Source organism: Haematobia irritans, chromosome 5 (assembly GCF_050003625.1).
Source record: "Haematobia irritans isolate KBUSLIRL chromosome 5, ASM5000362v1, whole genome shotgun sequence".
Lineage (NCBI taxonomy): Eukaryota > Metazoa > Arthropoda > Insecta > Diptera > Muscidae > Haematobia > Haematobia irritans.
Genome location: NC_134401.1, coordinates 176,405,613 through 176,417,699, shown reverse-complemented (window position 1 = coordinate 176,417,699; position 12,087 = coordinate 176,405,613). Strand labels below are relative to the sequence as shown.

The 12,087-nt window shown below is 30.3% G+C and overlaps 1 protein-coding gene across 1 annotated transcript in view; it reads left to right on the top strand.

Moving 5' to 3' along the window:
* Nucleotides 1-1,284: 1,284 nt before the first annotated feature.
* Nucleotides 1,285-12,087, top strand: part of scaf (inactive serine protease scarface) — an 81,539-nt gene continuing 70,736 nt past the window's right edge. Inside the window, exon 1 of the mRNA XM_075310026.1 lies at nucleotides 1,285-1,301. The gene's annotated coding sequence lies outside the window, so the exon portion shown is untranslated. The remainder of the gene's footprint in view (nucleotides 1,302-12,087) is intronic.

Here is a 12,087-nt window from a genome sequence, read left to right as displayed (position 1 = left end):
AATTTTCTAAAATTAGCAGAGTTTTCTTCCTGGTGGATCCACAGTTTTTTTCAGTGTTTGATATTTCATTTCATTTCAGTGGAACCCTTCGACCCTGATTTTTTATCGCTAAATTTCGGGTCGCCACGCCCATTCGTTTAGGCGGTAGAGAATGTTGCCTGTTAAATTTTCTAAAAATATTCAAAATTTTCTAAAATTAACAGAAAGTTTTCTTCCTAGTGGGTCCACTGTTTTTTTCAGTGTTTGATATTTCATTTTAGTGGAACCCTTCGACCCTAATTTTTTATCGCTAAATTTCGAGAATGTTGCCTGTGGGCAACTTTGCGCAATTATGACTATAAAATAGTTTGTTTTGTAATGATAGACGTATTAAGTTTTATTGGAGTTTTTAAGGTTTGTTGTTATCTTTACAGCAAAGATATACTTGTGTGCGCGCGTGAGTGTAATTTCAAGCACATTCACGAAGAAATATTTGTATTCATGCACGCCATGTGGTAGTAATTCACGCAAATTCACGAAATGAAAAGACATACTCGCGCACGCTCACGCACGAACAACGTTTATGTCTCAGGCTCCCGCACGATTCACGACAATTTTCGTAATTCACGCCATTTCACTCACGCTCAAGCACATTCACGAAGAAATATTTGTACTTATGCACGCCATGTGGGTAGGAATTCACGCTCACGCACGATTCACGACCATTTTCGTAATTTACGACAAATCTCGTGATTCACGAGAATCACACTCACTGTCGGAACACGACACTGCAGATATGTCTTCCACATCATCGCCGCATCCCAATCGAAGTTAAAAATTTGTTCAATATCATTGTTTTTCAAACCTTTTTTCTCTAGGTCTCATGTCCAAATATATGTAATTTTGCTACCATAATTGCCCAAAGTTGCCCACAGGCAACTTTGGGCAATTAAACTTTAAAAAAATTCTCACCTGCTGTTTTTTTTTTTTTTTTGAATAAGTGTTATAAGTAATATACATATGTCTTCTTAATCCAAAGGATACCTTATTGCTACAAAGTGTTTGACAAACATCGCTGCTGAAGTAGCAAACTGCGTTATTTGAAATAGCTAACATTTTTACTGCTATAACAACAACAAATGTTTATTTTCCCAGCAACAAAATTTGTCGTTTTTTAACGAAATGTTGAAATAAACCCGTAAATCGTTTAATACTATAACTTCTACATTTATTAAATGTGTGAAATAAATTGACAGTTCATAATCAGCTCTCGCTACAGCAAGACGTATTTGCTCGTGATATTACAAACAATAATCTGTATTGTAAATACTGTTCATAACTAAGCATAATTGCCCCAAAAACAATTTGTAGAAAGGAAAAAAAACAAAAATAGTTTAGTAACAAAATTAAACGAACTCTCGAAAATGACGATGTGTATGCACATCAAGACAAAATGAAAAAGAGAAAAACAAAAACTGATATGCCCACGACAAGTGGGGCGCACAATAATAACTATTACGCTCCCCTACAAACTGTAGATGATGATGATGAAATAGAGGGTGGTCAAATGACAAATGAATCTAAAGTGTATATTCCACCACTTACAATATTAAAGTGTAAAATTGAAGAAATACACGAAATTTTCAAGATTGCTAATGTAACAAACTACGCAGTTCGGAAAACTTGTATTGGAATTAATTTATTTTGCTACACAAAGAATGATCTTGATATGGTGTGTAAAATACTCGATGATAAGTACGAATTTTTCACTCATGCCACTAAGGACGATAAACCTTAAAAGGCTCTTTTATTTGGCTTCTATTCCCAAGATCCCACACCCAGAAAAAAGTGCCTTCGAAACTAAAGGAAAAAATTTTCATCAATATAGTTTATCCATTTTATTTCCATCAAGGTAAATTTTTGTGAAAAATAATAAAATTTACTCGTTTCAGTAAAAAAAACTCCTATACTGTAAGCAGTTAGGAATAGTTCATTAACTAGAATAAGGCATGGAATTTTACTCATACTATTTTCTTCGCTGGGTATAAGAATTTACTACTGAAAAAGAAAATTTTATTCACCGATAACAAAGCATTCGTAAAAATAAACAAAAACCGAACTAAAACCAAGTTTCCTCAAAATTAGTAAAATTTCTTATAAAATGATAATTGCGACTTCCTTTATAATAGAAAGTTTTTCATACATACGAACACCACTTGGCATAGAAAAATATTTTAGTTCATTCGTACTAAGAAGTATGCAATCCTTTCAAAACTTAAGGAAACACACTTGTTAGAATATAGGAAATTTTCCTAAATTTCTATTGTCTACCTGTAATCGATACCTGTCATCGTAATCGATGTGTTTGCGCGTGGGTGTAATCGATATGTTTGCGCGTCGGTTGTTTTTTTCTAGTTGGAATCGCGTTGTTTTGGTATACGGAGAGATTGTTAAAAAATAATATGGTAAAATAATATAATAAATAACAAATAAAATATATAAAATATTTGTTATTTTAAATTAGTGAGCAAAATTTTCGTTTTTAAAAATAAATCTATCAATGTTCGTGATAGTGTATAAAGGAAGAAAACACCAGCAGAATAACAACCCTTTCATTTGTCTTCATTTTGGAATCTTCAATTATCAGGTAATATTCAGTGACGCTAACCTTTTGGAACAAAAATGTTTGATTTTTTATATTTGTTGGTATTGAAATTGTAAAAGGAGGACAAAATCGTTAGGCAGCAACTTATTAAAAGTGAAAAGTACAAGAAGAAGAAAAAGTGCGTTTTACAGTTGATAATATCGCATGGAAATTGGAAATAGTGGAATAATAAACTAATATTTCAAAGAGATTCGATGCTGTTGATTCTTAATAAATATATTCAATATATTAATAAAACATGTCTTTTATTGAAGATAAAGTTGCTTATAGAAATAAATAAATTTGTATTTAAAAACGAAGGTAAGCAGTTCTAATTATGAAGTAAAAGTTTTACCACAAATGTGTAAGATTTGTCCAAATGAATGAAAAAATTTCAATAAAATCATTCCATATATGAATTCAAATTAGTTAAATTTTTTCATTCTGTAGTATAGTGGTACATAAATATAGGAAAATGTTAACTAATATATGGAATACATTATTCCTAATTTCTACGAAAATCACATCGTTCAAACAAATAAAAATGGCTTTGGCGCTATACGAAGTTCAACTTTCTTCACAATGAGTTCATTTTAACTTAAAGAAGGGGTCACTTTTTTCTGGGTGCATGATTATTAAAAGAAAATTAATTGCCAAAAATCTGGAATGTATGGATGTAAAAATTGTACATAAAAAGACAAGATATGAGTCTCTCGTCATTTATGTAGTATATTTCAAACGAAAAACAATAACTATGAGAGAATTGCGACAAAATCACTCAGTTATTGACAGGGCTGCCAATTTTGCCGATTTATCGGCATTTTGACGATTTTTTACTCAAAAAATAGCATATGCCGATTTTCCGATTTTTGCACCAAAAACGACGATATTAGTTCGGTTCAAAAATTTGGACTAGAAGCAGTTCGTTTACACATTTAGAGCCACCAAAAGAGAGAATACATTTGACAATAGTCAGATAGAGCAATTGCAAGTTTTTGCTAGAGATTTCATACATGTAGGAGCTATACCTCACTTTACCAAAATTTTATTTCTATAGATAATTTTGTCAAAATTTTATTTCTATAGAAAATTTTGTTAAAATTTTATTTCTACAGAAAAATTTCGGCAAAATTTTATTTCTATATAAAAATTTGGCAAGATTTTATTTCTATAGATTTGTTTTGCAAAATTTTATTTCCATAGAAAATTTTGTCAAAATTTTATTTTTATAGAAAATTTGGTCAACATTTTAGTTCTGTAGAAAATTTTGTCAACATTTTATTTCTATAGAAAATTTTGTCAAAATTTTATTTCTATAGAAAATTTTGTCAAAATTTTTTTCTATAGAATATTTTGTCAAAATTTTATTTCTATACAAAATTTTGTCAAAATTGTATTTCTTTAGAAAATTTTGTCAAAATTGTATTTCTACAAAAACATTTGTCAACATTTTATTTCTATAGAGAATTTTGTCAAAATTTTATTTCTATAGAAAACTTTCTCAAGCCTTTATATCTGCAGAAAATTTTGTCAAAATTGTATTTCTATAGAAAATTTTGTCAAAATTGTATTTCTATAGAAAATTTTGTCAAAATTGTATTTCTATAGAAATTTTTGTCAAAATATTATTTCTATCAAAAACATTTGTCAACATTTTATTTCTATAGAGAATTTTGTCAAAATTTTATTTCTATAGAAAACTTTCTCAAGCCTTTATATCTGTACATAATTTTGTCAAAAATGTATTTCTATAGAAGTTTTTGTCAAAATTTTATTTCTATAGACAATTTTCTTAAAATTTTATTCCTACAGAAAAAGTTGTAAAAATTTTATTTCTATAGAAAATTTCCGCAAAATTTTATTTCCATAGATTTTTTTTTTCAAAATTTTATTTCTATAGAAAATTTTGTCAAAATTTTATTTCCATAAAAAATTTGTCAACATTTTATTTCTATAGAGAATTTTGGCAAAATTTTATTTCTATAGAAAACTTTGTCAAGCCTTTATATCGGTAGAACATTTTGTCAAAATTTTGCAAAATTTTATTTTTAATAAAATGTGTGCAAATTGTCAAATTTTGGAAAATCGGGCAACATATATGTAAATATTAAAGTTCTTTATTTTTATTTTTAAATAAAAAACTTACTGAAGTGAAACTATATATTAAAAAAATATTTGTTATACTATGTTTTGAATTTCATAGCATTGTATAAAAATGTTTTTTTTAATTTTATTTTTATACAAGACTGAATTCATTATGATTTTCTTGTGTTAATTTTTCTTTTCTTTATATGAAATAAATGGTTTTGTTTTTAATCAAAAAATTATTTTGGTTTTAATATTATTAACATTGCAGATTTTTTGACGATTTTTAAAATGGAAGTGACGATTATGACGATTTTTTCGGAAAAAAGTGACGATTATTCTTGAAATTTTATTGGTAGCCCTGGTTATTGACTACGTGAAAGTCAAATGGAATTTTCAAACCTCAAACAAAAATCGTATAACACAGTGTCACAATTGGCAAATGTATGGCCATGGCTCAAGTCACTGCAAAGTAAAATTGCGCTAACTGTGCTGGTAATCATAAAACATCGGAGTGTAAGAGAGTTTGATAAAATGTGCCAATTGCAACGGTCCTCATAAATCCAACGACGATAACTGCCCTAGTAAATCACATTACTTACCGCTTAAGCAGAGAAACAAGCATAGCCATAAACAAAAGAGCGTGCACACTCCCAATGTCATAAATAACAACTCCAACTTTCCTAATGCTCTTCACCAAAACTGCCCAGGAACGATTGGAATCTGGCCACGTCAAGGGAAGAATAATCAATACAACAACAGCAATACTGGGTTCAATTCTAATGAAATGTCTAATTCAGGAGAGTTATTTTCAATGCAACAATTGCAAGCACTTACGATGGAATTAATTACACAGAAAAAAGTGTCTCGTAAATTTAAGAAGATTTTTACAATAATTTATTACAAGAATTTTCCAGAATTTTAGTTCATTTTTCGTATCTTTAACGAAAATTAACTACTCGAAAGGAAATTTTACAAATTTTAAGTGGCAATCGTTTTCCTTAAAAATTTTCTTATCTGGTAGTTAAAAATTCTTTCGTCATACTATAAAACTACTTATGAAATGTAAAATACTTTCTAAATAATAAGTGTAATTTACTATAAAGAGTTTTTGTATGAGAAAATATTTTTTTTCGAAAATTGAACTTGGAAGCGGATAGCAATTTCTTACTAGCAATTCCTATAGTTAATAATAGTTGGTACAACATTTCTCAATGGAATATTTTTAGTTCACATGTAATTAAATTTATAGACATTTTCGTCAAAAATGGGTAGATATCATTTCATGAAGTTTTTGCAAATTTTAAGTTAAACGTTTCATCGTTCTTATACTGATATGCATTTAAGAGTATTGTTTTAGAGTAAATTGTGGACAGATGCGATGAACTAATGCATAGTACACAGATCTTTCTCGTCAAAGTGGAATATGTGTAATGTAAAGATGATGTTACTTGAAATTTTTTTGAGAGTGAGAGCATGCAATGCAATAATGAGAAATGGTAGCGAGTGATGGGGATGTTGTGTATATCTGAGCGTGGGGTTGTTTTTATTTTTGTTCATTTAGTGGTTTGTGTGTGTGTGTGTTTATTATTCGCGAATGGATTATTTGTCTGGATGAGGTGTTGTTTTCAATGAAGGCACATGTGTTTTTGTTGTTGTAGAAATGTTTTGGTTTTGCTTGGTTTTGTTTGGCATGCTTCAGTTGTATAGTTGGCGTTGGTGTGGGCTGTTGCACCTTTTTAGCAAGTATGTAACAAGGGAATATAAAGGTATGGAATATTTTGGTTTTTTTGAGACATATATTGGTGTTTGTTTATTAAAACTTTTAAATGAAAGTTATTAATATTTTAGTGATGAGGTGTATAATGGCGAAGTGATGATCGGTAGCTTAGAAAAGTTATTAAACATGTTCAATATTTAGGAAAAAAATGCTGAAATGGAAAGTATATTGAAATTGTTTTATCTAATTTAATTTTTATTATTCAATGTAAAAAATAAATATTCAATTTCAGAGTAACTCCAGATGAATTTGGAAAATTGTTTGTTACACCTCAGCGTATAGTTTAATCATAAATAGGTAAGTGTTCTTTTTTCAATGTGGTTTTCTTTTAAAAAATAATATTCTTTATGTATATTATTATTTGCTAATTATTATTATTTTTTTATACCCTGCGCCACACTGTAGAACAGGGTATTATAAGTTAGTGCATATGTTTGTAACACCCAGAAGGATACGAGATAGACACATGGTGTCTTTGGCAATAATGCTCAGGGTGGGTCCCTGAGTCGATATAACCATGTCCGTCTGTCCGTCTGTCTGTGAACACATTTTTGTGATCAAAGTCTAGGTCGCAATTTAAGTCCAATAGCCTTCAAATTTGGCACATGTTCCTAATTTGGGTCAGAATAGAACCCTATTGATTTTGGAAGAAATAGGTTCAGATTTAGATATAGCTCCCATATATATCTTTCGCCCGATATGCACTAATATGGACCCAGCAGCCAGAGTTTTATACCGATTTGCTTGAAATTTTGTACAAACATAACACTTAGTCGTATAGTCAAGTGTACAAAATTTGATTGAAATCGGTTCAGATTTAGATATAGCTCCCATATATATCTTTCACCCGATATGGACTTATATGGCCTCAGAAGCCAGATTTTTGGCCGAATTTGGTTGAAATTTTGTACTAGGAGTACAATTAGTAGTATAGTCAAGTGTGCAAAATTTGATTGAAATTGGTTCAGATTTAGATATAGCTTCCATATATATTTTTCGCCCGATATGGACTTATATGGCCCCAGAAGCCAGAGTTTTGGCCCAATTTGGTTGAAATTTTGCACTAGGAGTACAATTAGTAATATAGTCATGTGTGCCAAATTTGATTGAAATCGGTTCAGATTTAGATATAGCTGCCATATATATCGTTCGCCCGATTTACACTCATATGACCACAGTGGACAATCTTTTACTCCGATTTAATTGAAATTTTGCACAGGGAGTAGAATTAGCATTGTAGCTATGCGTGCCAAATTTGGTTGAAAACGATTTAGATATATCTCCCATACATAGCTTTCGCCCGATTTACACTCATATGACCACAGAGGCCAATTTTTTGCTCCGATTTAGTTGAAATTTTGCACAGGGGGCAGAATTAGCATTGTAGCTATGCGTGCCAAATTTGGTTGAAATCGATTTAGATATATCTCCCATATATAGATTTCGCCCGATTTACACTCATATAACCACAGAGGCCAATGTTTAACTCCGATTTAGTTGACATTTTGCACAGGGAGTAGAATTAGCATTGTAGCTATGTGTGCCAAATTTGGTTGAAATCTGTTCAGATTTAGATATAGCTCCCATATATATGTTTATCTGATTTCGACAAAAATGGTCAAAATACCAACATTTTCCTTGTTAAATCGCCACTGCTTAGTCGAAAAGTTGTAAAAATGACTCTAATTTTCCTAAACTTCTAATACATATATATCGAGTGATAAATCATAAATAAACTTTTGCGAAGTTTCCTTAAAATTGCTTCAGATTTAAATGTTTCCCATATTTTTGTACTAAAATTGTGTTCCACCCTAGTGCATTAGCCAACTTAAATTTTGAGTCTATAGATTTTGTAAAAGTCTATCAAATTCTGTCCAAATCGATTGATATTTAAATCTATGTATTTGGGACAAACCTTTATATATAGCACCCAACACATTTGACGGATGTGATATGGTATCGAAAATTTAGATCTACAAAGTGGTGCAGGGTATAATATAGTCGGCCCCGCCCGACTTTAGACTTTCCTTACTTGTTTTTACCAGTTTCATGTTTTTCTTTCTTGTAAAAAAATATTTAATTTAAGAGCAACCCCAGATGGATTTGGGCAAATTTTTAAATATCTCCTCAGCGTATAATTTAATAGAGAAGTGGTAAGTTTTCTTTTAAAAATTAGCTTTCTTTTCACTAGAATATTTACGTTTTTATGACCTTTTTATTATCAAAATTACATGTTTTTAATACCTTATTTTAGTATTACTTTAATCAAATATTTTTGGAAACCAATTTAATATTTTTAATGTAAAAAACAAATATTTAATTTCAGAATAACAATTTGGAAACATTTTGATGAATTGGTAAGCGTTCTTTAACATTCTTTTAACCAGAATATTTAGTTTTTTATGCATATTATTTCTTTAATTAGATTTTTTGGAAACAAATTTAATGTTTTTTATTTGATTTAAAAAATAAATATTTAATTTCAGAGTAACCCCAAATGAATTTCGATAAATTTTTAACCTCAGCGTACAATGTAATAGAGAATTGGTAAGTTTTATATTAAAACTTTGGCTTTCTTTGAACAAGAATATTTATTGTATTATGTCCTTCACATCGATAACAACACAATTTATGAGTTAATATATTACTTAATTCATTATTTCTCTAATTGTTTCAGGTACAAACTTTATAAGGAACGTTTATCTAAGAAAAGTTGAATTCCTTACATCATTTAATTAAATGCCCCCAAATATCGTAAGTTACAAGCTAATTTAAAGAGCTAAAAAATTATATTTTATTACATGTTAATTTTTAACAATTTTCATTATTCCTTCCATTTTTTCAGCAAGATATGTGAAAATATACTTACGATGAATAAAAAAACTAAGGAAAAGTCAAAATGTCCAAAAAGCGAGTTAAAATAAACTACTTTCTTGTTCCACGTGGTCATAATTTTCATTCACAACAACATTGTATTAAAAACTTTCATCATAAATTTTTGTAATAAAGTACTTTTAATTAAAGAAAGTTTAATTTTATTGTATGAAAATTTTCATAATAGTAAAACGGTTTGTTGTTCCTTTAATTATTTCATTTCTCTGTACTGTGGAATGATTGATTTAAAAATAGTTTAGTCGTCGACATTTTAAAAAGACTGTTAATCAATTTTTATTATCGGGTTTCCCAAAAAATAAGCAAGTAAACCAAAATAATACTGACTTTTTAACTTGGTAGGGGTATATAAATCTTATGGTGTTGTAAAAATGAACTAAAATACAATGCTATAGATTAACTAAAATTTAAGAGAATTATAAACTAGACAAGTTGAAAAAATCTTAAGGTCTAAATCATGGTCAATATTACTACAGTTTAGTTCATTTTGCAATGGAAAAGGGTTCACTGTTTTTTCAGTGTACAAATCTAAGAAATTGTAGAAACAAACTTGAACAGTTCGAAGTTATTACAACACTTGCATGTAAATTTTTGTCATAATGATGAACACGCTAAATATTGTTACTTGGAACGCAAGAGGCGTCAAATCCAAAAGTATTGAATTATTTCAGTTTTTAATTAGTGGAGTAGCATTAATAGTTAGAAAACACATCTCTCATTCATTATTACCAATAGTAGATACGTTATTAATAGAAAATATTGGTATTAGAATCATGGATGATTCTGGCACTATAGATATATATTCCTGTTATTTCCCAGGCGGCCGAGTTGGTAATAATGGCATTCGTAAACAAAGTTTTATGTCATATATTCATAAACTGAGTCGAAGTGCAAGTTATATTCTTGGGGGTGACTTCAATAGTAGACACCAGTCATGGGGCTGTTCGCGAGCTAACTGCTGGGGTAACATTTTATACAAGAAACAGAACTCCTATAATTTGAATTTCATATATCCGGACGAAAGTACTTATATACCGTCAAGACTTAATCACCAAGGATCCACCCTTGACTTTTTTATCACTAACTTCACAGTTCAATTGACTACGGCTGAAGTTATAAATGACCTTGGTTCCGATCACCTGCCTGTTAAATTGTCTTTGGACGGAAGTAATGGGGACACGGTACGTAAGTTTTTTAAGATTTGGTAGACATATAAATATATTTCTTAATATACCTTCTGAGTATGATCTTATTACAACGAAGCAGATTGATTCAGCTTTGGATCATTTTACTGAAACTATCGACGAAGCAATCTCATTTACTCTTCCATTGAGACAACTTAAGTCATTCAAACGAAAATTGCCAAGAACTATTCAATCTCTGATCACCAGGCGAAATTCGTACCACCGTGACTGGCTACGTTATAAAAATATTGATGACTACTATGAATTTAAGACATTGAATTCCGTCATAAAGTGGCAAATAGAAAAATTTAGAAACGGGTCTTGGAACCGAGTATTGTCTAGTTTAGACAAATCATCGCGGCCATTTTGGAACCTGACAAAAATTATTAGAAACAAAACAAGAACAATCCCAATTTTAAGGGAAAACAATAAACGTTATTGTACAACTGAGGAGAAATGTGAGGTTTTGGTGAGACATTTCAAAAAAACCATAATTAGCTAATTTTAGCGACACAGTTACAGAAAACCTTGTTAATAACACAATTAATGAGTTCAAGTCAATTCCAGATCTCTCTATATCTGGCACAAATTTTGAAAGAATCCATGCCATTATAAAAGAATCCATGCCATCATACCGCCCAATAAGTTTATTGTCTTCCGTGAGCAAGTTATTGGAAAAGATCATTAAGGACAGAATCATAGAGTTTTTGGACGAAAAGGACATTCTCCCCCACAACAGTTCGGATTCCGTAGGGAGCATAACACCGTACACCCTCTAGTCAGAATACGAAACATAGTAAAGTCGAATTTTGAGAGACAAAACTCCACAGGAATGGTTCTGTTAGATATTAAGGCAGCATTTGATTCCGTCTGGTATAATGGCTTAGTCTATAAATTAATACGACTTCAGTTTCCCACTAATTTAATATGAATTTAAGACATTGAATTCCGTCATAAAGTGGCAAATAGAAAAATTTAGAAACGGGTCTTGGAACCGAGTATTGTCTAGTTTAGACAAATCATCGCGGCCATTTTGGAACCTGACAAAAATTATTAGAAACAAAACAAGAACAATCCCAATTTTAAGGGAAAACAATAAACGTTATTGTACAACTGAGGAGAAATGTGAGGTTTTGGGTGAGACATTTCAAAAAAACCATAATTAGCTAATTTTAGCGACACAGTTACAGAAAACCTTGTTAATAACACAATTAATGAGTTCAAGTCAATTCCAGATCTCTCTATATCTGGCACAAATTTTGAAAGAATCCATGCCATTATAAAAGAATCCATGCCATCATACCGCCCAATAAGTTTATTGTCTTCCGTGAGCAAGTTATTGGAAAAGATCATTAAGGACAGAATCATAGAGTTTTTGGACGAAAAGGACATTCTCCCCCACAACAGTTCGGATTCCGTAGGGAGCATAACACCGTACACCCTCTAGTCAGAATACGAAACATAGTAAAGTCGAATTTTGAGAGACAAAACTCCACAGGAATGGTTCTGTTAGATATTAAGGC